Consider the following 26492-nt stretch of genomic DNA (forward strand, 5'->3'; position numbering starts at 1 on the left):
CAAGACTGAGCAATAAGAACCAAATCCTGTCCTCAGATAAAACCATTACATCAGCCTGCACGGAGCGGTCTGGGAGCCTTTAGGAGCCTGGAGCTGTGCTTTCCCTTTTGCAGAAGCCCGTGCTCAGCACATCCAGGTGAGCGGCTGCACACGCTTGGCTGGGTATTAACGCACAGGTTGGATTTCAGCTGGAACATGTATTTGCAAAGTCAAAGGAAAGCCTCATTTTTTCACCATAAAAGGTAAGGAGCAAAATTCCAGAGCTGAATTTACATGTCCTGCTGCTCCTCAACGTGGGAAAAGAATGCTGTGTCCTCCCACGTATCTGCTTCCCATCCCAGGTCTTCCTCCCTCCCTCTGACTTGTCCATGCAAGTCAAACCTTTTCTGCCATGAGCCAACAATTAATTATAAGTATACAATAACCTCTCATAAAGAAAGATACATGCAGAAGCTGGGTCTGGTTCCTTTGATGCTTACATAGTTTTTCTCCCGCTGTATTTTCCAAATTAATTGGAGCGGCCCATACTTTTCACAGGTCTGGGGGGACATCCGTCACAGAAATCTCTTCTGACCTCGTGCCTAATAAATAATGACGCGGAGAGAGGATTATCCAGCATCCAAGCTTGTTAATGCCATGGTGTGGGAGTTTGCGGGGATATTCCTGGTGGGAATGGGATGCCTGTGTGGGGTCAGCATCCCTGCTCGGGTGCTCGGAGCCAGAGTCACAGCACTGCTCCACAATTTCATCCCTGTAAAAATCAGCAGGGGATGGACGGTAGATCTTCTCCAAAAAAAGGGGAATTTGGAATCGAGCTTTTGAACTGTGTTACATGGGGAATGAGAAGGATGTTCTTGCAATGGTTTTCTCCTGCCAAAATGAGCATGACAGAGAGGGCAGTGGGCTGACAATAACTAAAAGCTAATTTTAGACCCTCAAATGGGTAAATTCTAAGGTTTCTGGAACCTCCTGGTCCAAGTACAGAAGAGACTTACTCTGTTCCTGGTTCTCCTGCCAGTTTTCCAGCGGGACCTGGGGCAAGCCAGTTCAAGTCTCCGTGCCTCTTTCCTTATCTGAGGCTTGTAGTAACTCCCAGGCTAGCAAGGGCACCGGGAGGGTGAACTCTTTGCCACCACCTCCTAAAGATCTCTGGTGCCTCCCGGGAGCCTGGGGTTTGGCTGGCAAACGTGGTGGGTGCCTCTGATGCCTCCCTGCCAGGTCCCTGGGTGCTGCTGGCAGGAGCCCGCGCTGCCCGGAGCTGCTTCTCCCAGCCCCTTTGCCCTCCTGCTGCCTGGTGGGTTCAAGCCAACTGTGTTGGTTCGAAATGTCAGAAGCACCTCAAGGAACCCTGCTTCAACCCCTAAAAGCTTGAAGGCAATAATCAAATGGTCTTCAGACCAAGGGGCCTGGCCCTGATGAGCTGGAGGCAGATGAACAAAAGCGGGCGGCTTTTTGCCCTTAGGTGGAGGCTGCGGGGAGGCAGGTTGTGTTGTTGGAGGGAAGATGGGGCTTTGTCAAGCGATGCCTGGGTTTAATCATCAGTCAGTAACAAGAGAAGAATATTTACAAGCTCTTTAGGTGGATGGCACATACAGATGTGCAAAGCCACACCAAGCCCAACAGGAGTGATGACCCCCCCCCAGGGATCCTCATGCACCAAGGGGCCTGTCCAGGCGATGGTTTGCTATCTGTCCCTGAGACAAGGAGACACTAGACCTGAGTGAGCTGATCCCTGGCACCAAGGAGCAGATCTTTTTAGCAGGGAGCAAAGCCTGGGCCAGAGAGTTGTGGTGCAAACTCATGGTGCTCCAGGAAAACCGGCTGCGCGCTCAGCTGCTTTTACAGAAAGGATGGCAGCTGGGAAAGGGCGAGTTTCGCACCCGCCGGAGGGTCGAGCTAATGTATCAGTGAGCACAGCCGGTCCCCTGGGCATGGGCGAGGAATAAGATGGCATTCGCCACACTGGCATCCTTTCCCCGGTGCCAGTTTAACCACACCTGGAGCTTGCGGTTGCGCCAGGCGAGTCGGCTCACGTCTCCGGCAGTTCGAAAGCCACAGTGAATCAAGCCCGGAGAATTCCCCATTTCCTCGACGGAGGATTTACCGGTTGTGTTAATTTTGGGGACATCAACGCCTGGCTGCCACGGAGAGCAAGTAACTGCATCTTATGGGGGTGGCAGCTTCCCGACCGACGCCGGGGCTGGCCCCCCGGGGCGGCAGTGCCAGCAGCACGGCAGGATCGGGAGCATGGTCTGTCAAAGGGCAACACCAGGTTACTCCCTCCTGTGCCAGAGTTTTTGAGCAACACAGCACCAGCTCCTGATAAAGAAGCCTCTTGGCATCAAATAACACTGTAATCACGGGAAAACTGGGGGGATTTTTCGGGTGTTAAATCCTACCCGTGCCTGGGCCCCGGTGGATGTGAGGGGGCTGCACAGGGCGATAACGGCCGTCAGGAGACCGTGGGGCTGTCCCCACGCTGTAGTTCATGCTCAGCAGGGCCGTAGGTGGAGAAATCGGCTTTGCTTATTGTGAAACCCCGCTCAAAGTGTTTGCAAAGGCGCAGGGTTGCTTCATCGCAACTTGGTTAAGGCCAAGTGCCCTCTCTGCCCTGGCAGCGTGGGGCCGGCCAGGCTGATGGGAACCCTCCCGTACTGCCCATCCCTTCCTGGGGCAGAGCGTGAATCTCCCCTCCTGCCTCCAAGAGCTGCTGATGGAGCTGGGTTAATTGGTTGGCTCCTCTGGATCCCTTCATAGGAGAAGCTCGGTCACCGGTTTTAGTGATGCCCCTGTAATGCCAAAAAATGGAGGAGCATCTCCTGGGGACCACTGGGGTCTGGACACCATTCAACCTAAAGGGACTCATGCTCCCTGACTCCTTAATCTTACTCAGCCTTGCAAAATGTTCCTGAATTTTCAAGAGGTGATTAATAGAGATGTGGAAACAAAGTCAAGCAACTCCCAACGTCTCAAACTCTGATGAGTATAAGCCAGCCCAAGCATTTCACGGGGAAGACAGAAATCCCTGGGATCCCAGCAAGGAGCACTGAGAGCCTGGGGTACACCGCATCCCCCTGTGCTGCTCCCAGGGCATACAAGCCCAAGGGCTTGGCGATGAGCCACGGACGAGAGGGGTTTGATTTTCTAGGAAAGCCCAAGCTTTCGGTTGACACCAAGATGCCGTGACAAGCGCCGGGGAGACGGACGCTCCCCCTGTGCCGGCGGGATGCCAGCCCTCACGTATGAAGCAGTGCTTCTATTTATTTAAGAGACTCTCCCCTCAGTGCAACATAAGCAAGGAAAGTGGCCTGGGCTAAGAGCCAGGGTGCTAGCGGAGGGATCCCTATCGCTCCTCTTCCTTCCTCTCCAGCAGGTGGGAATCCCCCTCCCAGCCCTCAAGCCCTTCGGCTGCGATGCAGGCGGTGACATCAGCACATTCCCAGCAGCGCTCCCGTGGGCACCTTGTTAGCTTTGCACTGAGTCACCCTTCAGCAAACAAGAAAGATAAGAAAATAAATGGCAGCGGTCCAAGCAGCACAGATGCTAGTTTATTTTGAACTACAGAAATGATTTATGCGCTAGAGGAAGGATACCAGCATCTCCTCCTCCCAAAAGTCCTTTTTTAAAGCCCCCTATTTCTCCCTCTTTCTCACCGTTTTCCTGCAGCAATCCCCTATCATGTCAAGTACCTTCACTATAGGTACCCTAAAAACAAGGAAGGGCCAAAATAAATATTTTGGTGAGAACTGAACAGAGCCAAAGCTCCAGAGGGACAAGAGGTTTTGTTTTATCGGAAAAGCAAACATCATCTTCACGAGCAAAATGCTATTTTGCCTCTTGAAACTGCCTTATGAAAATGAGGCCAATGCGGTTTTCATTTGCAACACTAATTTGATGAACTCCAGCGGGTTAATGATATTGCCGTATTTAATTAAAGCAGTCGTTAGTCTAGCTGAGTCCCTCCTCCCTAGCAAGGGCCCGGTGCTTCGGAAGCGCTGCCAACCTCTGGCACCGGAGCCCGGCCTCTGGCCAGAAGTGTGGGACAGGATGGATTTATGGGCCTTACCGCCCCGTCCCCTTCTTTTGGTATCCGTGGCTGATCTTTGAGTGCCACCAAACCCTGACGGGCACCGGAGCTGTTGAAGCTGGTTTTGCTTAGCCCCTGAGAACTGAGACAGCTAACGACCATGGCCAAGATGTAGGTGCACAGCCCCAAAACCCTATTTCAGCCCCATCCTTTGCCAGTGTTTGTGCCAGCCCAAGTCCAAAGGAGGGACCTGATTGCTCACGGTGTTTTCTTGGGCACATGGTGCCATCAGGTTGGGAATCTGGAGGTGAAGGTTTTGCGTTTGATGCTCATGGTGCTGGCGAGACACGGAGGGACACGGCCACGTGCCTGCGATCTCTGCTCAGCTCTTCCCAATACTTACTGACACCAAAGAGGAGCCTGAGAGCTTTGGAAATCAGGTCAAGTGATAAAAGCCCTGGCAAGCCCTGAGCAGCCGTTTCAGCTGTAGTCCTGATTTCTCTCCAGCCTTAAAATGAACCAAATACAATGGTTGCCGTTGCTTTTCCCGGTAAGCCTTTCCTGCAGAAAAATCCCGAGCATGACGTAGCTGCAAAGCATGAGTCACTGCTTGCGTTACCTGGCACGACGTGTGCGTTCCCCGTTTCTGTATTTAGACTGCAAACCTCATTTCCTACTTGGCTGTCATCTAAGTGCCTCGTTGATAACTTTGTGCTAAATGATACCGTCCAGCCTGTGGGCGCAACGTGTGCTGCCATCTCAGCTGTGCTTCTGCACTGGGTAGGGAAGCAGTGGTGGGAATGCTGACTGATGGAAAGTCAGAAGACACCAGCAAATTTCCCTCTGTCAAACCTGCAAACGATGGTTCTGGCTTTTTTCTACCTCCTGAAAACCCCAGGCTTGCTGCACAAGCTTGCCCTGGCACCTCTGTGGGTTTATGGGCAGGAATATTGCACCATCCCCAGCTCTTGCAAACAGAGAGGATGCTCTGGCTCATGGTGATTAGTTTTCCAGACCAATGCTGCATCCCCACTTGCGGATCAAAGTCTTTACCAAACAGTTATTTCTTTGCTTGGAAAATACATGAAATCTGAGTTCTCCATGAATTAAAGTAGGAAAATAATAATAACCTACTACAAATCAGTGTGATCATCCATCCAGGCTCCCTCTCTCTTGTCATGTTAGCCGCTGTGATGCTAATCTGCCAGTGGGATGCCTGCCAGGAAACCTCTGGGGGTGAGTTGCCTTCATGGGTATCCCGGACACAGGGATCCTTCCTCAGGGACATTCTGCAAGAGCAGTGCTTTAATTCTCATCCCTAAGTTTTCTCTTCCTGCCATTAAGCTAATAACCACATTGTTATGTTAAGTACATCTTCATTTTTGTAGGCACGATACACAAAGCATTTAACTTGGTGGAAGATAATAACAATATATTTAGTCAGGGTTGAACGCTCATCTGTCTGACGAACACCACGTGAGATCAAGACAGGTGACATAGAAAAGGGGTGAGTTGTTCAAGTACTTGCAAGCTTTTTAGGAATAAAAGCATTTTTTAAAGGGTTCAACCCAAACAACTTCGTAGTGATTAATATGTCTTTGATAATTTAGATTTACACACACCCCCTCGGTATAAATGTGCCTTCATTTGGCTTAGCATTCCCAGACACAGAGCATCAGAGGAGGTCACCCGTCTGTGGTGGCATCCCAGCTGCTAGCAATGGGGCAACACGGCTCCGTGGATCCCAACTAATTGTCCCGCTGCACCCTCTGGGGATTTTCCCTTCCAGCCCCTTCGAGTGCATGTGGAAGAAGAGTTTCCCTTGTCACAGCCCAAGTCTACATTATACATTCATGCATTTAAAGCATATACAGCCTTGTAATTAAATTCAGGAATATTTTAAGCGCTTCTTGTAGTGATTTGAAGGTCTCGTAATTCAGTGCAGCATATGTTGCTTTTATAGTGAGCTCGTTTTCTGACAGCTGCCTGCGTGGGTTTCCCGTACTATCTCCATCCTCCCGTCAATGAGCCACACACCAGGCACCGGAGGAAGGAGGGGAGCGGCAGGGGCAGGTATCGTTCACAGACTGGAGCAAAGCATGTTCCCTTCTCTGCCCAGGCACAAAATCCCAATGTTTTCCCAGCAGCAATGCTAAGGTGAGACTTGGAAAGATGTGAAGACTACAGAGCTCTGCTTCAAGCCGTTTAATCAGAAAACGGATGGGGGCTGGCACAAATTATGCCATCGCACAGGCTAGCGTAGGCTCCTTTGCCATGGTTACATGAGCCAGGAAGGGAAAATGAAAGGTGATGGATACTCAAGTGCTATTTCTTCTCTTTTAAGGCCAGACGGTTAACGAACCCAGTTTCCAAAGCCGTGGCAGGAACGCTAACAGGCAGGAAGCCCTCGTGACTGTGCAAGTACCTGACCGGAGCTGGTACACACACCTCAGCTTCTTCTTTTTTTTCCCCTGGAAGAATCTCATCCTCGCCTACCAGGTGGTAAACATCGCTGCTTCTTCCTGTTTGTCACTGGGTCTGCAAAGCTAACAGCTTCATCTTGGCTCCTCCTCAGACCGCCTTGTTGGTTTATAGGGTTTATGCACAGAAGTGTGCTCTCCCTGGAGCACCTGCAAGGGCAGGGATGCTCCTACGGGACAGGGGATGGTGCCCTTGGAGCGCATCGCTCAAGCCCATCTTTGCCAGTGGTGGTTGCCAGAGCACCGCAGCACGGAGCAGAGATGGGGTTCCTTACTGCGATCCCCAACCCATCTGTCATCAAGAGATGATGGTGTGTGAGGGCATTCGGCAGGGCTACAATTTGGAATAATCCTACCGAATAATATAATTAATAATAAATAACAAAAATAAATTACCTACCCAGGAACACGGCTGATTGCATGGCTTTTCGGGTACCGAGGGGCAATGCCCCCCTGCATCCAACTGTCCTCCCGTGGCCCAGGGAACAGCCTCTCCCACATGGACACAGAGAACCTCCTTGAGGTTCATGCACACTTTAAATGGTTGTGAAAGTGCCTGGAGCCATGGGTGAGTGCTTTAAATATAACTCAAAATAGCACATAAAAATAAGCGGCACTCCCTGGTGTCATCTCAAAGAGCTACACCATCACATGAGACCTGGGAACCTGCCTGGAGTCAGCCAGAGCATTCATCACACTCCCAGTTAAGCATCCTTCAGATTTCAAGGCTTTAGTGACCACGGGAGAGACCATGAATCTTTTGCGAAGGCCGTGCTGCTTTCACCCTCCTAGTAGGGAAAAAATCCTGTTCTGTTTCTCCTCGGCAGCAGCTGGCTCAGCCCTGCGGTATTTGGGGCTGTCGGCCGCGGTGTCTCATTTCAGGCGATGTAATGTGATGGGCAGCTCAGCCCTGAGCTGCAGTCGACTGTTTCCCAACGCACTTCGTGTGAAATTTTCCCATAGTTTGTCAGGAAACTCTTCCTAGCCACTTTTTCTTGGAACGGACCATTAAAGCTGAAAGGAAATCTGCAGGCTCTGGGCCAAGTTTCGTAATGCCTCCAGAAGCAACGCAGGGACAGTAGTACTGCATTCGAAAACCAAAAGTCAAATAAAAATGATAACCTTTGTTCTCCCCGGTTGTATAAACATCGCCTTTCTTTTGCTCTGCATACAACAAAACTGTTATGAAGAAACGACGTGGACGCAGCTAGCCCCCAGATAACTTCTTTAACTAAATATCTACCACGTGGGATTGCTGGCTGCATGGAAGTTGCTGCTCTGGAGGGCTGGGGAAGTCTCTGGAAACACAAAATGCTGGACATGGTTTAGCCCTCCCTGTGCCAGCCCTACGTACCCCTCCGGCTGCGGGCTCCCACGCGTCTAGGCTTTCCCCAGGAGCATGTCTGTCTGCTAAGAAGAGGGAAGGAGGAAAAAAAGAGCAAAAATTTTAGCACATTTGGGGAAATAAAGTGGAAAAAGCCTTTTAGCTGTCAGAGTTAGATCCCGTTCATGCTCTGGTGTAAATCCACAGGGGAGAGCGTGGGAGGAGGAAGACCTGGGGCTCTCAGGAGCAGCAGGACTTGCTGCCTGTGCCCAAGGCATGAAGATCTGCGAGGAAGAGCTGCCAACGTGCATAGTATGAGGATATCACAGCATGTTGGTAACTCACCCATGGCTTCCAGAAGCTGCTTTTTGTTGTTTGCCTCTGCAGCCCTCACCTTTATATTCAAATTCAGCTGTGGCTAAAACAATAGGGTTTTTTTCCCGGTCAGGAACCACTCCTGCATGCTGATATTTAAAAATATGTGCCTTGTTACCCTGAGGAGTTCTTGTTGTGTGTGTGTGTTTGAGGAAGAGAAAAGCTGCAGGGAGCGGGGAGGGCTGTGGATATATTTAGACACGTGTGTGTTTGTCTTCAGATGCGTGTCCCAGAAGAATTTTCGGTTTGTACCCGCCTCAGCGCATCGCCTAGGGACTGAATCAGCCTTCATTTGGGTGAGATGCAGAGGAAGAAGATATGAATGTTACCAGCCCAAGTAATACATCTATAAGTGGAATAAGCCAAGCAAAAAAAGATTCCAGTCTGGCGTGAAAATCCTTGAAACCAGAGCTCAGGCTGGGCGGATGAAGCAGAGTAGGTGGGTCAGCATCGTCCAGGGCCGGGCTGTGGGAGGGTGACGGTCCCTCCTGGCTCCCACGGGCTGCTCCTGCCACCACACTATGCCTGCACGGAGCAGCGGCCGAGCTGGCTTCCAGGACAAGCCTTTGCAAGGGCAAAGCGGCTGTAAGGCGTGCTACACATACATATTTATGTATATGCATACAACCTCCATCAACACGAGCGTTCTCTTCATCTCCTTCATGAAATACCCTGCTATCATCTTTCTTTTGCCGCTTTATCATTTAGGGGTATAATATCAGAGGAGCCTGTGCTCAGCGCTGGCTGGCGTTCGGGTTGATGTATGCCTGCCCTGCTGCCTGCTGGGGGGCCAGCTCCTGCATCCCCAAAACCACCACAGCTCCTTGGTACCCAGCACTCCTCGGTACCCAGCACTCATCACCATCACTGCCCCGAGCAGCAGAGGTGTGCTGCTTCCCGACTAAGACGTTTCAGTGGGTTAGAAAATGCTTTGGCTGTTTTATTTCCTATGTATGTGCCCCTCCGAGCAAGCACCTTGCAGAACTGGGTGAGTTTGACCTGTATTCCTCCACGGGCCATCAGTTGACTTTTGTCGGTCTTTGAGCTGAGGCTCGTTTTAAACTGCATCTAATGTGCATGAAACGTGTATTTGAGTGCTTTGCCCTGAGTCCCTTCTTTAAATAACAAGCTGCTGAAACAAGAGACGGAGAAGGAAAAATGCGTTTCCAATTCTCTGCCGTTCCCTTTCACTGCAGCCCATTGTGTATTTTGTATCCACCGCCAAATTATTCATGCGTTAGGTATCTTCACCACATCAGCTTTATGATGAACTCATAAAACATAAATATTCTGCACTCCAGAGGGATTTTTATTGTGTGGTTTCGGGGTACTTAGCAAGCACTTAATCTGGTCCAAGCTGTGGCTTTCTTAGCAGAGCAGAGCTCCCCGGGGAGGGATGCGCAGGGGACGGGGACCGGCAGAGCCTGTGCAAGGGGTGGCATCGCCCGTTGTCAGGTCCTCATCCTGCAGCATCGCCATCGGAGCGGCCCCTGCCCTGCGGCAGCTGGGTCAATAAATCGATAGGTTTGCCTTTTTATTAATGTACTCAACGCCTCTTTTTTGTAGGTAGTTTTAATAGCCACAAAGTTTAATGAGGAGCCATTAAAGCATAATTGCAGGACATTCGGAGGCCATCTCTGGCACTGGCTGGGCAGTGAGTGCCAAAGGAGCCACGAGATGCCCCTGGCCAGGACAGCGGAACACGGGATGTGGGATAATGTCTGGGAAGAAAATATGGGCAGAAAATGAGAATTGGTGACTTCAGGCAGGGCGTATTCATTAAATGTAATGGAGGAAATGCTGAACAAGCTTTTTCTGCATGGGAAAGTAAGTTAAATGCGATCTAAGTGTTTTACAAAAAATACATCCATATACATATATATGTTGTTTGGATGAAGAATACTCCAAGGATTGCTAGGATGGGGAAGGTGGGATGGAGCAGGATAGGCATTCCTTGGGGGCTCAAGCTCCCTTGGGATGGGGAGGGAGGGTCAATGGGGATAAAGGAGGCAGGGACCACACTTTGGGCTCATTCAGGCTGTGGCAGACGGAGCTACAGGGTTTGCAAATGCTCCGTGCAGGCGTGGATACGGGATGGTGGTTTTACGTGAGCACTGCGGAGTAGAGCCAGCTTCCTGCCGAGGCAGCGGAAAACCTGCGCTTGAAGACGCCTATTGCCGGTAAAGGCTTCTGTCAGTGACAAATGTGCAAAAGCCTTTCAATAATGTTCTTCAAACCACCTCAAAATGTTTTTCTGAGTCTTGTTGGGCTGGAACAAAGCTGGCCAGGCTGCCATAAATGCCTCTGAGATGGGAAGCTGCCCTTGGGCTGGGCACACTGCCGAGCAAACCTGCTTCCTTTGCTGTCCCAGCAAATTCCTACTCCAAAACATAAAGACGATGCTCCTAAATTAAATTGAGGGCATCATCCTGCTCCCCTGATGCTAAGTGGAATGTAGAATTTTATTTTAATTTTATTTTAGATTTAGTAATTTCTATGGCTGCTTAGTCTCCCCACAGCAGGCCACCCACCGGGTCCCCACGGATGCAGTCAAACACACCTTTTGTCATTTATTATGTGTGTCTTCAGAAACCCAGGGCGTGGGACACAATCTGCTGTTTCTGGGCACAGTCTGCTGAAGCCTCTGACGTGTTGCTTGTGCCAGGCGCGTGTGCCAGGTACACCTGGATGCGTGTTATGGAGCTATGGAAAATCATTTCTTCTTCTGCCTCCACAATATTGTCCTCCCAGAGCAGCCACCGTGCTGGTCACAGGTAAAAAGGACTACGGGTGTTTTCGAGGATCGCTCCAAAATCTGGCTGGCTCTGTCCTGGCTCTCCCTCCCAACCGCAGCAGCAGCAAAGCCCCTGGGTTTGCAGCCCCACGAGCCCCGAATCGCTCCCAGGACGGGGTGTGGGGTCCCCCCAGTGCTGCCGCTGCAGGTGTGATGCTTGGGGCCGTGTGTGGTCCTGCCCGGGTTCCCTGTGCCATCCCGTTCGGCTTGCCCAAAATCGGCCCAAATTCATACAGACACAAACACCACCGAGATGCGGAGTTCAGGAAGGGAGACCGCTGCGGGGTGGCACTGGTGAACGTAAGTGCTGGCATTGTTCACTGCATTGGGGTTTTTTTGGTTGTGGATGAAAAATCCAGCTTCCTTCTGACTTTTGTACATCTCCACTTCTGTGAAGCTGAATTCTACTTTTTAAAATAACTGTTACACATGCACGGTGTCCTAAAATATACACCTAACCTACTTTCATCTAGTTGTCTACCAAAGACGTCAACCTGCAGCTTAAGGAGCGGGGTCCGTGTAGCAGGATATCGCTGGGGGTTGATCTGCTCCTGGAGCCACCTGCTGAGAAGCAGCAGGCCTGCAGAAGGTGAAGCAATGATTTTTTTCTTTTTTTTTTCCCAAAGGATCAAAGCAGTAATTGGAGCTTGTCATGAAATTCAGCATTTGGTTTTGTTTTTGGGACACACATGCAGGCATTCAGGGACTTGTCCAAACCACAGAAGTATGCAGACTCTGCTTGTTAATCCCCCGGGAATGGCCTGCCATGAAATTTCTGGGCTTTCTGCCTCCCATCCAGCAGCGATGGCCCGGCAGTATCCCATTGCTGGCACTGCCACCTGTCCGGACTCTGGAGAGGGTGACAACAAAAAAAAAAAGCCGAAGGAAAAATATGTAGTCCTTCATAACCTTCAAAGCAAGACGCTAAGCGTTGGAGAACATGATGAATGTCTCTAGAAATATGGGGGGGCTCTTCTGGGCTTTTTTGTTTCCTCCATCAGCTCTAATGCTGGAGGTGTCCCAGACCACCGGAGCGGTCATCCCAGGACCCGACTTGCAGAGCCCCTCTGTGTCATGCAGCTGGTGGGAGGCGAACGTCCTCCTAAAAGCTACGTGGCTCCCCAAAACGGAGGTGCGATGCGCCCTAAGCCCAGCTGCAGGGGGATGCGGCGTGGGGAGGCGAGCGCAGCGGAATTTAATGGTCCTGCACAAGGTTTCAGTACCAGGTACGTGGCCTGGGACATCTGGCTGGCATCAGCTCCCTGGACATCTCACAAGGCTACGTGAAGCTGGCACTGCTTGTGGTCAATCTGATACAGCGTGGGCAGAGCCTCGGCGCTCCTTCCCCGTGCTCCCGCCGGCAGCACCACCCCGGGATTCGGTTCTGAAGTGGAGCCGTGGGTGCGAGGTTGCAATGAGTACGCCTCATTTTTGCTTCCTGCATTTGAACTCGGATTTCCAGAGGTGAAAACACTCATTTCCCAGTATTTTAAGGCCCCGTTGAAGAGGTTTGTGAAGCATTTTCACCCAAGCTGCGGGGAAGAAGTGCAGCGTTGTGAAGAGGAACAAAGAAGTACAATCTCCAAGGATTGATGAGCATATCCAGAACATGATGGGTTTATCCAGGTCACCTTTTTCATTCGCACCCAGTAAGGAAATTAATGAAGCTCCCGAAGTTATTACCTCTAATTCATGACCTATTAATGGCAATAAAGCTTTAAGAAAGCACAAGACATATTATGCTGAAGGGCAAAGGTGCGTGGTTCTTAGTGGTTTATCTTAGTGATTTGGACTCCCATTTGGGAGAGAGGAATTACAGGGTTTGATCCCTGCCCGAAGGACTGCTCTGCATTTTATTGGGGAGTAGCATATGTAATACCGACACTTAAGAAAAATGGTGATTGGGTAATTAAAGGCCGGCCAATCTAACTTTATTTAAAAAAATGGATGAAGGAAGGAACCGTTACTGTTACAGAGGTAAATGGAAAATGATATAAAAGTGGAGCAAAGGTGAAACAAAGGTTAATTGAGCCTGACTTTGCTAAGATAATGGATTTCTTAGACAAAGGAAGTGTAGGAGATTGCATCTATCTGGACTTCAGTAAAAGCGGGTTGCAGTGGCACAAGGAGGAGGTGGGACAAGGAGGGGATTTCGAAGGGAGGTAATAAACTGGGTAAGGGCAGGTGAGAACCGCAGGAGTGGAGCTGTTTCCTTCAAGATCCACATGGAAAGCAACATTGTTTGATATTTTAATTAATGACCATAACAAGAAAAAAAAGGGGCAGGGGGGGAGATTGCTGATGAAATCTACTGATTGCACAAATTTAAGGGGAAACATCAATAACTAGGGGGCCTTGAGGACTGAAATAATGGAGAGGAGAGGAAATTCAATAGTGTAAAATGCACTCAGGATCTCACAACGAAGACTTGAGCATTACAGTAAGAGTGCATAGGTTCAAAATGATGAAGGAGAAGAGTTCTGCCTGGTCAGATGAAGACCTCCCAGGAGATGCCCAAGGATCTCACTAGCCCTCACCTGAGCTGTTGTACACAACTCTGATCAGGTGTGTTCAAGAAAAAATGAGCTCTCCCCGTGCAGGATGGTCTAGAGGAACTTGGTGCATTTAATCTACCAAAATCTTAGCAAAGTAAGGCGTGAGAAAATCTGAGTGCTGTCTGTGAAGACATTTAAGGGCCAGATATTAGGCAGAGGCAAGAAGTTTTTCAAGTCAGGGACAAGTGGGAGAACACAATGGGAACTGGAGGAACCCTTCAAGATCTGAAATAAAGCCATTACAGCAGTGAGGTTTCAAAGATCAAGACACTGTTTTGGTGGCCAGTTGTGAAAGCTAAGAAGCCCGCTCCGCTCAAGACAGTGGATGACTACGTTCTTAGGTGGAGAAAGACGCTATTTGATGTGGTGCCTGCAGTAGCAGAGGACTCCATGATAAACCTGAGGATCCTTCAAGTCAGACCAGAAAAACCTGAGATCCTGCCACCCACCCTCCTAGTTGATCTGATCTCTGCCTGTGATAACTAAGGAGCAGAAGGAGGAGGAGTGCACAGAAGGGCTTGATGTTGTCGAGGATTTCTTTGTTCCCACGGTCAGCTGGGTGCAGATGAGATTGCCACCAAGAAATTTGAATAATTGTCTTTCTCAGCCTCCTGTAGTGGGGCACAGCCTTCCTCCTCCTCCTGTAGCAGCATCCTAAGAGTTGAGTTTTAGGTGCCGTGGGTCTCAATCACTGCATGGGTTTTGAGATTGGGAAAAAATTGAAGAATTTGTTGGCCATAAAACTACTAGTGATTGCTTGCTTTTCCCCATGTTTTTTCCACAGCAGCAGATCAGATCAGAGGAACAGGATTTGGAAGTATTTATTACTTTGGGCAATCAAAGATTTTGTCGCAACTCGCGGCTAATCTTCAGTGTAGATGAAATGCCAAGAGCCCAGTCCTGGGAGTGGGCAGGGGGTATGAGGGAGGTGTGAGACTCAGAGCTCGAGGCTTGGGAGATGCTGATGATTACATTAAAGAGCTATAAACCAAACCTATCTCCTACCTCCACTCACTGATTATTTAAAATCAGCTTAAATGCTGTGAGTTAATAAGGCTGGGTCCTGCTGCTTTGGTCCATTCAATGTTTGTCTTTTCCCATTCAATGTGAAAATAGACCCGATCGATTTGCTCATAAAAAAGCCAGTGAGTGGTTGATGACAGTGCTTGAGGGTGCATACAGCTACCTTAGGATGGCAAGGGAAAGGCAGAAGGGTGTCCTGTTTAATTGCACGGCTCCTTCCCCCATGAATAACAGCGCGCTGTGCATCAGTGAGCCAAGGGACATCCCACAGTCCAGCGCCTCATTTTCCCTTTTCAGGGAGGAACAGAAACTCTTTATCTCTCCAAAAGTAAAATTACACATTTAACAGTGGCCAGGACTTTGATTTTGGTAGAAGTTTAAAATGAATAGAAGCATTTTTAAAACTCCAGTGGAATAAGTGGTTTTCGATATATAAGCATTCAGCTAATACTGAATTTAAATATCTAATACGATGGTACTCAAAACCTGGGCTCCCAGGCTGGCTATGCACAGGAGCACATCTCTTCCAGTATCTCCCCTGAAGGACCATGAAGATGACACACACAAATAGCGATACACTTCTTGGGTCTTCAGATTCTCCTTATTTTCCCGGTAGTAGAAGCAACGTGGATGTCCATGGTCTTCTCCAGCCTCTAGCAACATTCACTGGGGACGTCCAGTGCCTGCGGTGCAATGGAAATGCTCGGATGCTGCTTTGCTTCTCCTGAGCAGATGCCGCCGAGCTCCCCAGGTACCCACGGCCTCTTCCCTTTGCAAAACGCACTGTTGCTCAGTAACCGGGCACACCCCCCAAAAAACCTTTTGCTGGGTGACAGACAACCGCAGCCACAAAGCCGTATTTTCCCTCAGACACACCGTACATCAAAGTGCTCAATGGCCGGGGGTGTGTTTCACCACAACTCCCTTTCTCTCCCCATGGGGGCTGGAGTGGAAAAATAAACACCAGTCACTGTATTAAAATGCAAAGTCAAATGAAATCCTCCGCTCCTCTTAGCTTCATTAGGAGGGCCTTCCATTTGGCAAATTAAGATGAGCCAATCAAAATCGCATTTGCAAAACACACATTAACAAATCAGTAACTGTAAAAGCAGCTATCAAAATAGCTTTTAATGTTTCCAAATTGACGGCAGTGAATGCAGATCATATGGTGCTCAATTGAGTTTAGGAATGAGCTATAATTTCTGCATATTTATATACCAACAGCTGAATTGCATCTTTCAATTTTTAACCCTGTGGCTTTCAAGCCACAATAATCCCAGCTCCGAAAACCCTTTGATTCAGCCCAGAACAACGGTGGGCAAAGCGTTGGGTGAGGAGGAATCTCAGCCGTGGCATTCTTCCCTGGTAAATTGAACCGCTGTGGCGATGGAGAGATCGGAGGGGCAGAAGAGGGTTCGGCAGCAGGTACAAGGATGCTAAATGCCGACTCTCCTGGCTCGGCTCGCTTCTCCCTCGCGGGGGCTCATCCTTTGGAGACGGGCAGGCCGCGCGGTTTGGTTATGGTTAGGGCGTTGAAGGGATGACACGGCGAGACATCGCTGCTTGCTGGCGGCCAGGGATCCGCCTTGGCTGGGGGACAAAAGAGTCCCGGGCCAAATCCTCGAATCTAAACCCCCCATCAGGCTCAGGAGATGCAGCAGCAAGGCCAAGGGCTGCGATCTGCACCCACCTCTGCTCCGGAGGATGCTCCCGCGCCAGCCCCGTGCCCCTAAATCCTCCCAAAGGCTGTGGGAACGCGGAGCAGGACGGGGTCGGTTGGGATTTGGCGATGCGTTTGCTAAGTGAGCAAAACCAATCTTTGCAAACACGTCGATCGACGTAACCCCGGAGCCAGGACTGCTCCCGGCGAGAGGAGAGGGATGGAGAGGAGGGAATGGAGGTGCCAGCAAAGGGAAGAGACCTCATTTGTGCAGCGGGGATGTTCCAGGGCTCTGCAGCCATCATATGGCACAAGCCCACGCTTAGATCAAACATCATCTGAGCCCAGACACACGCATACCTAAGGAGTGGATTCCTGCATATATTTTAAGACTAAAATAAACGCCTTCGAATAAAAAAACACCTGGATGTAATGTTTCTCCACAGCAGAAACATACGGACTATTCCCCCAAGTGTTATTCTGCTGCCTTGTACCATCTGACCTACAATAATAACGGTATCGATGATTTTAAATTAAGATACATACGCTGTCACGCTCGATTAGCAGAGTGCACAGGGTATCCTTCAATTTGGAATAAGAAGATAATCCAAATACGCGAATGCTAACAGACCTCCACAAGGAAAAGACTACCACAAAAGCAAAGAAATGGCTAAATTAGTGCAGCAAGGCATGGTCTGGCAGAAGCCCAGGGCAAAATTATTTGGGGTGGCTGGGAGATGGACCACGAGGCTGTGGTCTTGGCCAGCAACATGCCCACGATGGGAAGAGCTTGTTCACACAGCTGCACAACTCCCGGTAGCCTCCTTTAGTATAAACTCTTCTGGTTTTTGTTATAAATAATACATATTTAATAATACGATGAAATTCTTAACCATAACTCTTCGTAAATATTCTGCATCTGTATGTACCTGCACCGAGCACAGCCCAATATAACCACAAAATCCTGCATTTCCCTGTGCTACAGAAGCCCTTTCTGCGAGGGAAATGCCTTTATGTTTAAAATACAGACAACGGCAGCCGTGCCCGGGCGAGGTGCCGTACGCTCTCGACTCCCCTGCTCAATACAACTGTTCTCAGCGAGGGAGAAGAAGTCGCAGGCTGGAGGAGGTGCAGCCCTTGGCGGGATATACTGGCAGGATCTGTGATTTCTACTGGTTTATTTCTAATCAGCTCTGCACAAGATGGATTTCTGCCTGCAGAAGGGCTGGGAACACAACCCAAAGCTTCTATCTGGCCACGGGATATCAGATTGCAGCAGATTTTTCTAGTTAGAGGGAAAAAGCCGACTCAGTAGCTCTGTGCCGGATGGCTGGGAAAGGGGAATTCCACCTCCAAAAGCTTCCTATCAGAACTTGGGGGTTTTAAACTCTCGAGCCCAAAAAAGAAAATATGATATTTTGATTAAACCTTTGTGTCAACCAAATGAAAAACTTGAGGCACTTTTCTTTGTATCTCGTTCCCCAGCTGCCAATTTTCCTGAGGGAAAAAGACCCCAAATATCATCAAATTGCATTAAAAATCTAGGCAAATATTACCAATATTAATTTGGTGAGAAACTGGGATAAAAAAGAGATGCTAAATGTGATTATGTGCCTTTTCCTCTCTCCTGTTTGCTGGATCAGGCCTCCAAGCAGAAGTCCCATTACAGACGGACCTTCCTCAAAGACGAGCAACATTTTTTGCTCGCACACCGAGAAACGTGCTATTTCAGAAGTGTGTCTGTCTTTCCATATGTTAGTTAACAACCCTCCATAGTTACCATAAGTTATCCCAGATGGAGGGAAAACTGGAATTCCCTGGGACCGGCGGTGCAGCGGTGCAGCGGTGCAGTTTTGCACCATCTGAAACTCTGCCTTCTGCACTCAAAATGCAAAATTAAAAATATAAGCCAGCAGAAAATGTTTCCATAAAGCAGAATTTCACGTGGTGGTTCCGTGGTCAGTGGCAAAACTGGGGGTAGCTAAATGTGGAAGGCTCCCGGGAGAAGCAATGGAGAGCAAAGCCGGTTCGGTTTGCCTGAAAGGTAACAGGCAGCACATTTCTTTATATTATTTTTGAGTCGCAAGGTTGAGCTGTGGAACAGTATGTAGTGTCAGACAGTAAAGGAAAACCCTAGGTAACAAGTCATGTTGAAGGTATGACCTACAGGGTGTGAAAGGGACATTAATCTATCTCCTTAGCGTGGGTAGTACAGCTTGCTTAAAAACTCCCTTGAGTTTTTTCTGTAAGTCGCATTTAAAAAGGGCATCTTGAATTCAGCTGGGGTTTGCGATTTTTGCTTTCATTGCTGAGAAAAAAAAAAAAAAAAAGGAAATTTGGGATTTCTGGGGTCAGAGAGCACCAGCACAGGGTTTGCACTGGGGGATGAGGAGTAGAGGTAGCAGGTTGCTGTCTGCAGGCTGGGAATGCTGCCGGACTGCCTGGCACCTCCGGACATCCCCTGAAACTGAGACAAAACCCTGCTCTCGGCAGCATTTCTAGGAATGTGAATTAAATCCGGGCTTGCAAGGGAAGCCTTTCATTTAGGTCAGCAGAGCTGCCCCGGCCACCACAGATCAGATCTCAGTAGACTCTCTTCTCTTCCCACCAACTCACCATCAAGAAGACATCAAGGGTTTGTATTTCTGTCCCGGGCTTTGGCAGCAGCGTGGCCTGTAGTTGGAGCAGTGCTAATTAACGCAGGGCTTCATTTACCTCCAGTAAGATCAGTTTTTACAGCAGGTCTATTTTGGGAGCAATGAAAAGGCGTCCTCACTAACGCCGTCTCTAACTGGCAGAGGAAGGACGCGTCAGGGTGGGGTGAGGGCTGAATCTGGAGCATTTGGCCAAATTCAGGAGAAATTTCAAGTGTGCCCCCCACACACACCTCCTGTTTTGCAGAATTATCTGAATCTTTGCTGCAAAAATCCTATTTACCTACCACCACAGTGGAGCTACCCCACAGCTGAATCCCATCCATTATGAAAATACTTATTTTATTTAAAAAAAGATATTAATATTCATGTCCACGTTCACGTGTGCCATTGGATACAATCAACAATCCTGACCGTACTATCAGCCAAGAGATCTTTTGCAGTTAGGAGGAATATGGCCAGGACAGCCTATTCCTACCCATGGGCATGCGTTGCCCATTAGAGGGGCTCAGGTATTATACTTCATATTCTTGCAGAGCATCTCCCAGCTGACTGAGGAGTTCTCAAGATGATTTTTTTTTGCCCCCTTCTGATTCATGAATAATGTAGTGATGGGCAAAGTGTCTGACGAGAGGTGACAAATGAGCGTCCTCAAACACGGCGTGAGCAGACAGGATCCCATCAGCTTTCCACCCGCATGCTCCGCTCCTGATCACCCCTTCAACAGCTTTGGGCTTGGCTGTTTGTCTGCGAAGGACGGGAAAATATAAACTCAGAGAAGCATCCTTGAATATAAAAATCAGCATTATCTCCCCTTCAGGAGCTTTTGCCAAGAAGCAATTGCATCGAAATGATTTTTCATTTCCCATTTACCCCAGCCCATGGTTCAGATTTCTCTCTATAAAACCAACAATGCATTTACTGAGGTTTGCGGCATTTCTCCCTGGTTTATGGCATAATAAAATAAAATGGGCCCAGTCTTCAGCTGGTATTAATCAACGCGGCACCACTCAACGACCCACTGCTGATTTACACCCGGGGAGAACCTGGCCCGATGCACTCCCCCATTGCACCGCCTTTCCCACCCCTGCCCATGTGGCATTATCCAAGGAAACCAGAACAAGTGTGACCTGCTGGTGCCAGGACACCCGGTCCCTTTGCACCCTGTACTCCTTTTTCTAAACTTTGCATTTCTATTCACCAGCATACCCATTGGGTTAGAGAGAGGACTTTGAGGCTGTCACTGTGCTATCTTTTTTGCTTTCCTTATTTTTTAGCTGCTTGTCCAACTTAAAGGTGCAAGATGGGTTGCACCGACCTCGGCGTTGCTCATCGACACTGGGGAGGGTCTGGAGCATCCCAGCAGCAGCACACAGCACTGCTGCAAAGAGGGATGCTGGCATGAAAGCCTCCCCTGAGAGCAACAGAAACCATCAAAGAAATCCTCCAGAGAGGATATTTTTTCCAGAAAGACCATCCCACGCACATTCACGGCTGTGTGGAGCTGATGCAGTTGTTGGCACACAACCGCACCTTGTCTCAGATGCCTTTTTCCTGTCTGTTCACTGCCACATAAATATTGACGCATACCAGGAACGTGGCAGCAGATATGGCCTAGAAGTACACTCTTTTTAATTTTCCAAGCTCTAAGGACAGGAGAGTACATTTGCATTTTCCAAAGGGGAGCTTAGTTTTTTTTAAATGCATCTAATCACGTCGTTGTATCTACTCTTTTAAAATGATCAAAACTCATTAGGGTTATATATGAGTGAATACAGGTTTTAGTTACTATGTAAAGAACGTACCTCCTCCATTCACTCAGCACATTGCTGAAGTGTGTAAGGATGGCTTGTGCGGTGCCTTGCAATAAAGTCCCTTGTTTCCCTGCTCTAAAATTGTATGGCCCTCCTGCAATGGTCATGGGTACAACATGAAGCCGTAGCTCCTGGGTGGGTGATGTGGCAGAGGGAGCCACGTCCGAGCAGAAGGAACCTCCTAAAGCCCTCCTGTCTCCCAAAAGCTGGTGCCCGTTCCATTACCCAGCTCCACATCTCATGGGCAAAAGCAGAATTAACACCAAGGTTGTAAGCAGGGAAAAAATCCCCAGTGGGTTAGTTGTCTCCGAAAAGGAGTTGCTGCAGTGAGTGATGAGCAGCAAACCTGAAGGTCTCGCTAGCAGGGGCAATGTGGCAGGCAGCTGTGCTCTCGTGACACTGCTGTAAGGTTTTATTGCTCCAAAGTACAGACTATTACTTATCTGCATTTAGAAATGCTTGTAGTTACTCTGGCGAGGCCTCTGCCAGATTTCATTCGTGATTTGGGGGAGGGGAAGAGCATCTGATGGGACTCGCTGTCTGACATCGCTCGGTGCCGCGGCTGTGGTTCACACCATCTGCATCCACTAATGCAGTAACGGCATGACTTCATTTTCCCTGCAACATTTCAGATGAGGTTAGTTTTGCACTGTGTAACTCAAAAACAGACCTATTTTTCCTCTGTCCTAGGATGGCCTTACTTCTGCAAACCAGTGACAAATCAGCCAGTCCATGCAGATTTTCTGTTACTTGAACCCAACTAAACTCATTGCGGTTGTTGACTGCTCCCTGCAGTTTGATGACCGGCACGGTTCAGCCCTGACCTGGGTGACAGATCTCAGATCCCAGCTAAGGGACAAAACACCTAGATGTCACACTTGCTTCCCCAGGGATGGCCCGTTTTCCACCTTTCCCACCGATAGCTACCCAAGAGGCAAAGCAAGGTGGGGTACACCGGTGTCCCCGTGGGTGGTGGCTCTTGCCTGGACCCCGCTGGCAGCAGCAGGGCCAGCAGCCGTAAGGAGAGAGGAGCTGTTCAAAATCCTCTTGTATTCCTCAACCAGAAATGTCCCCTTTTTTAGCAGGAAAAGTTTTCCACCACTTTTGCTGGCGGGTGCCCAAGCATTGCGGCGGCTGATGCGATTGGGATGGAGGTCCTGGAAGGTGGCGTGGTTTGTGCACCGGTATTGCCTGTTTGCAAGCCGGGGAGATGCACTGAAGCTTAGCTGAGGACGCCTAAAACGTTTTTACAAAGCTGGAGGATCTTGACCCCTTTCTCCAAGTAAAGGGCATAGCAGCATGCAGCTGCATTATTTGATGTCTCAGATGAGCGGGTCGATGTGGTGAGTTAAGGGGAAGATCCTCAGTCTGCTTTTAGATGCTTGACGATATGAGCAACCAAGCTCTGAAGGGAAAGCCAGAGCAGCCAGGCAAACAGCAGAGGATGAGCCTACTGCACATCTCAAGGGAAAAAGGGGAACGGTGGGCAGATCCAAACCCTGCTGCTGAGCTCCCGGTGAGTAAATCCAGTTGAAGGTGAGCCAGAGAGCACCAGCTTCTCCATCAGCGACAGGCATGTGGCTCGCTCCAGGGACCGGAGGTCTGGAGGGATGCAGGAACAGCTTTGGGGAAGATGCCCTACAGCCAGTCACAAAACTGCCACTGCTTTTTAGTCCAAGGAGGTGGATTAACTGACAGTATCTGAGATATCTTAGCACTGGACCAAGGACATCCTAGGCACAGGCTTTTTTTAGATAGAAAGGACAACTTAAAAATCCTTAGGGCCATCACTAGTCGTGGTGAAATAAATGTTCTTATTTTCTTTCCTTCACTGTTATGTGTGTTACTGATCTAGCACTATGGTAGGAGATCTGCCTTTCAGGCACATCAGGCCAAAATGCCTGATTATCACTTGTGTTAAGACCGCTTCTTGCTACAGGGCTCAAAGCAGCCCATTTAAATTCACTGAAAGGGTATTTTGCGCACCTCGAGATTTGCAAAATGGCCATTTTTGAAATAAGAATCAAATCCGTGGCTCAAAGAATTTACAGACCCGACTGTGCACCATTAAAGTAATTGGTTGTAGACTTCAGTGGGTGAAAACTGGATATTTCTCTAATAAGAAAGATAGTCCCAAATATCCAAGACGAGATCACTCAAGACAGACAGCTGCAGGCAGGCAGTACAGGTACCGGTAGGGCCGGTGTGGGTGAAATCCTGGCTGCACCAGCCACCTGGCTCAGTGTGTCCTTGCCTTCACTGAAGCCACCACGTTCAGATGAGAAGGAATTTGCCACAGTCCCAGTGCGGCAATGGCCATGGTCTCAGCCGGTAACTCCTGCCTCAAGCCCCATCCATCGTGGTGGATGTCGCAGATATATTTGGGGAAAATAGCCAGTCTTTGATTAGATGTTTGTTTTCCTGCTCTCTGGCTGATGTAATCCAGCGCAAACTGCACTAAATGAGATTTTGAGATGCAGGCTATTAGATTATAGGATATTATATTAAATTATTATTGAAATATTATTTCATTCTTGATATAGGAGCTGAAAGGTGTAATGAAGGCATCAAACAAATGCAGGCTGGCCAGAGAGGGGCCTGACTGTGTCCAAAGCTAGGCAACAGCACTAATTAAAACCGTTATGACGTGGAGCAGTCAGCATTGGGTAGGGATTGATTTTGTTCACCATGCATCAGTTGCAAGATCTGGTGGGAACAGCCCTCGGTGCTTTAGCCCAGGCACGGCTCTCATCATCCACCCCGGTGAGCTACCTGGTAAGCAGATGGATTCAAATAGCTGTGCTATAACTTCTTTTCCATTAGAAAACTAATTTATGATCAGCAAATGGCCAGGATAATTGCTGTAGTAAACAACAGTGGTAAATATTTAGCAGGAGCAGGGACACCCTCCAAGGCATTCAAGCTGCCCACCGTCTGTTGCCCCACTGTGTGGGTGTGTATATATGTTAAGCACCGTGGAAATCAATAGCAATAATCTATTTTAATGATGCAGGATCTGTTCTTTTGAATTGCAAATCCTTTGTGTTGTACCTGTGCTGCTGATTTTTTCCTTTGATGGAACTGTTCCCATCACCTCGTTTGACTGCAGTTGTGGTTCCCGGGATGTAGCTCCCACTGGTCCCTGCTGAAGCCACACCGGGAAGAGCTGCCTTGGTAATTCATTGCTGCCACATCCGCAGTGACAGCCAGCTACTTAAACTGATGTACTGAAGCTCTAAAACAAGCCATAAAACCCCAAGCATCCCCAGTGATGGCCTCAGTGGGGACACTGCTGACTGCACTGCGGGCAGGCACGTGTGGAGAAGTGGCCCCGCTTCAGTCACGGATGTTCTCCATCCAGGGAGAATTACTTTTGCAAAACCAAAGCAGCACATGCAGGTGTTTCAGAGAAGATTTAAGCAGGTCAAGAGCCTGTATCTCCTGCCTAATCTCTGCAGGGATGGAGCAAGGCAGCGCTGGGCAGTCTCTGGCCGGCCTCTCCCAGCATTTCCCCACACTGGTGGAGATCATGGGGGAAAATCTTCCTCCCAGGGACTTGTCAGAAGCCCAAGAAGAAGTATCCTTGGGGTGCCATCACAATCATAGCCCATTGCTCCAGCTCTTGACAAGAAACGGGTTTTATAATATTAGACCTCAAGCTTCACAAGCAAGAAAAAAAAACCCTCCCATCCATGCTGTCGCACAGATTTTGGAGAGCATGATGAGGAGCCAAGTCAAAATATTAGGAGTTTTGCATTATGTGACCTACTCACGCTGACAGGCTCGTGAGATGGATGTGATAAACAGTGCATCTGCCCATGCAGATTAATGAGGCTAATAGCAATGCATTCCCAAGGAACCGAGGCACTAGGCGTCAGGGACAGAGAGACTCATCTCCACGGGTGTCCCATAACCCCAAGCAGATGGTGAAGGGTCCCGTGACGTGGAACACCTGTGATGGGACAGGGAGCAAGCCTTAGACTTCATGACTTTTCAGATTACAGTGGCCTGAGCTGCTTGGCAGTTTGGGGGACAGCCAGTAGCACACGGGTAGCGATGCTGCAGTGATGGGCAGAAAACTCCTGTGTGTCAAACTGGTAGGTCGAGCACCAAGCAAGCTGGGAGCAGTGGGGTTGTGATGACCACTGGTGGCTCTGGGACTGCACACAGAGCCAGCATGGGGGGAATGAGTGGGGCAGAGAGGATGCAACATCTCCAGCCTTGGAGGAATTCAAGACCCAACTGGATAAAGCAACGTGGTCCAGCCCCATTGCTGACCCTGCATGGGGTAGGAGGTCCCCTCCAACCTGAATTACCTGTCACCCCATCGAAGGGCTGGGGTCTCCTGAGTCTTGCTGAACTCCTCATGCACCTCTTCCCATCAGGTTGCCCGTAACCTCTACACCACGCTTTTGAAATGGCCGACATCAGTCTGTCTCCACTTCTACCTGACATCGAAATGCCCTCAGAGCTCTCCTCCTCCCTCCCTCCACCAGCTCCCTTGACATGGGTCAGCTTTTGTGCAGCTGGAAGGGGCTGAGGGCAGCCACAGAGCCGCCTGCCTTTCCCTCACCCCCTTGCTCTCAAGGTCCTTGCCCACTTTGGGTCACTCCGGGTTGAGACTCTTCGTACGAGCAAAACCCTTCCTGGGAGGGGACGAGACTGTCAGGAGGAGCGAAGCACGGCACTGGTTTTTCTGCAGACTTAAATCATGGAGGCTCTTTGTGTTGCAGAGAATATGAATGTTTTTATTAATACCTCAGATACTTCACTGGCCAGAGCCCATGAAGCAAACAATAATATTAGCATTTCTAGCTGTTTCCCCTAAAACTTTCCGGTTACTTTAGATAACTAAATATTGTTTCCTCTGCACTTGCTTGGAGACCAAAGTATGTACTGAGAGCAGTTATACTGCAAAATAATAAGAAACAAGAAAGAGTCAAGGAAAACCTTCTCTGGAGATCTTTCCTGCAGATACCATCGTGCAAAGAAACCACGTACGAAGCTGGGTGGATATTTGAGGAGACAGCAAGTCTTGCTCTTTGGCAGGGGAAAGCCTTGCCCGCTGTCCCCCGTTGATGGCCAAGCCACCTGCACCCACCCATGCACTCCAAGGGCACATACCCATGCTGCTGCCCCATTAAATGTGTATCCTGAGGCTCCAGGTTGGTTATCACAGCAGGCTGATCATTAAGGCCTAATGATGCTCAAAACATCCCCTCCACAGAGCAAGGACGCAGTACCTCTGGAACGCAGGCAGGTACTCCTGGCAGTGCCTGCCCTTTGGAAATATGTTTCTTAAATAGCTCGTTGCATCAATCATCTCTTTGTAGCACAGCGTTGACATCTTTCTTTCCCCAAATCCCTCCCAGTGGGTAAAACATGTACTGGGTTACAGACTAATGGCAATTAAAATGTCTCTCTTATAATTTATAATGCTCCCATAATGGAAATAGCAGAAGTCGCTGGGGCACTGGAACCCCCCTGGTACCCAGCGGCGAGCTCTGCTAGTGACATCAGGGGAAACGGGCAAAACAGATGAAGCGGTCCCGTGTTTGGCTGACTCTGAAGAAAAAGAAAATTGTAATAAACTTCAAGGTTACTCCAGAAAAATACATCTGGGGAAGCAAAGGAGGAAAACTTTTGCCTTTTCCCTTTCCTCTCCAAAAGGGACAGGGTGTTTATCCGGACTTAGAGGGGATCTGCTCGGATACAAATGAAGGACGGTGCCAGTGAGGAGGAAATTATCACCTGCTAATTGCTAATCACAGAGACCTGGGCTGAGA

The sequence above is a fragment of the Aquila chrysaetos genome, chromosome 6, assembly GCF_900496995.4.
Source record: "Aquila chrysaetos chrysaetos chromosome 6, bAquChr1.4, whole genome shotgun sequence".
NCBI classification, from domain to species: domain Eukaryota; kingdom Metazoa; phylum Chordata; class Aves; order Accipitriformes; family Accipitridae; genus Aquila; species Aquila chrysaetos.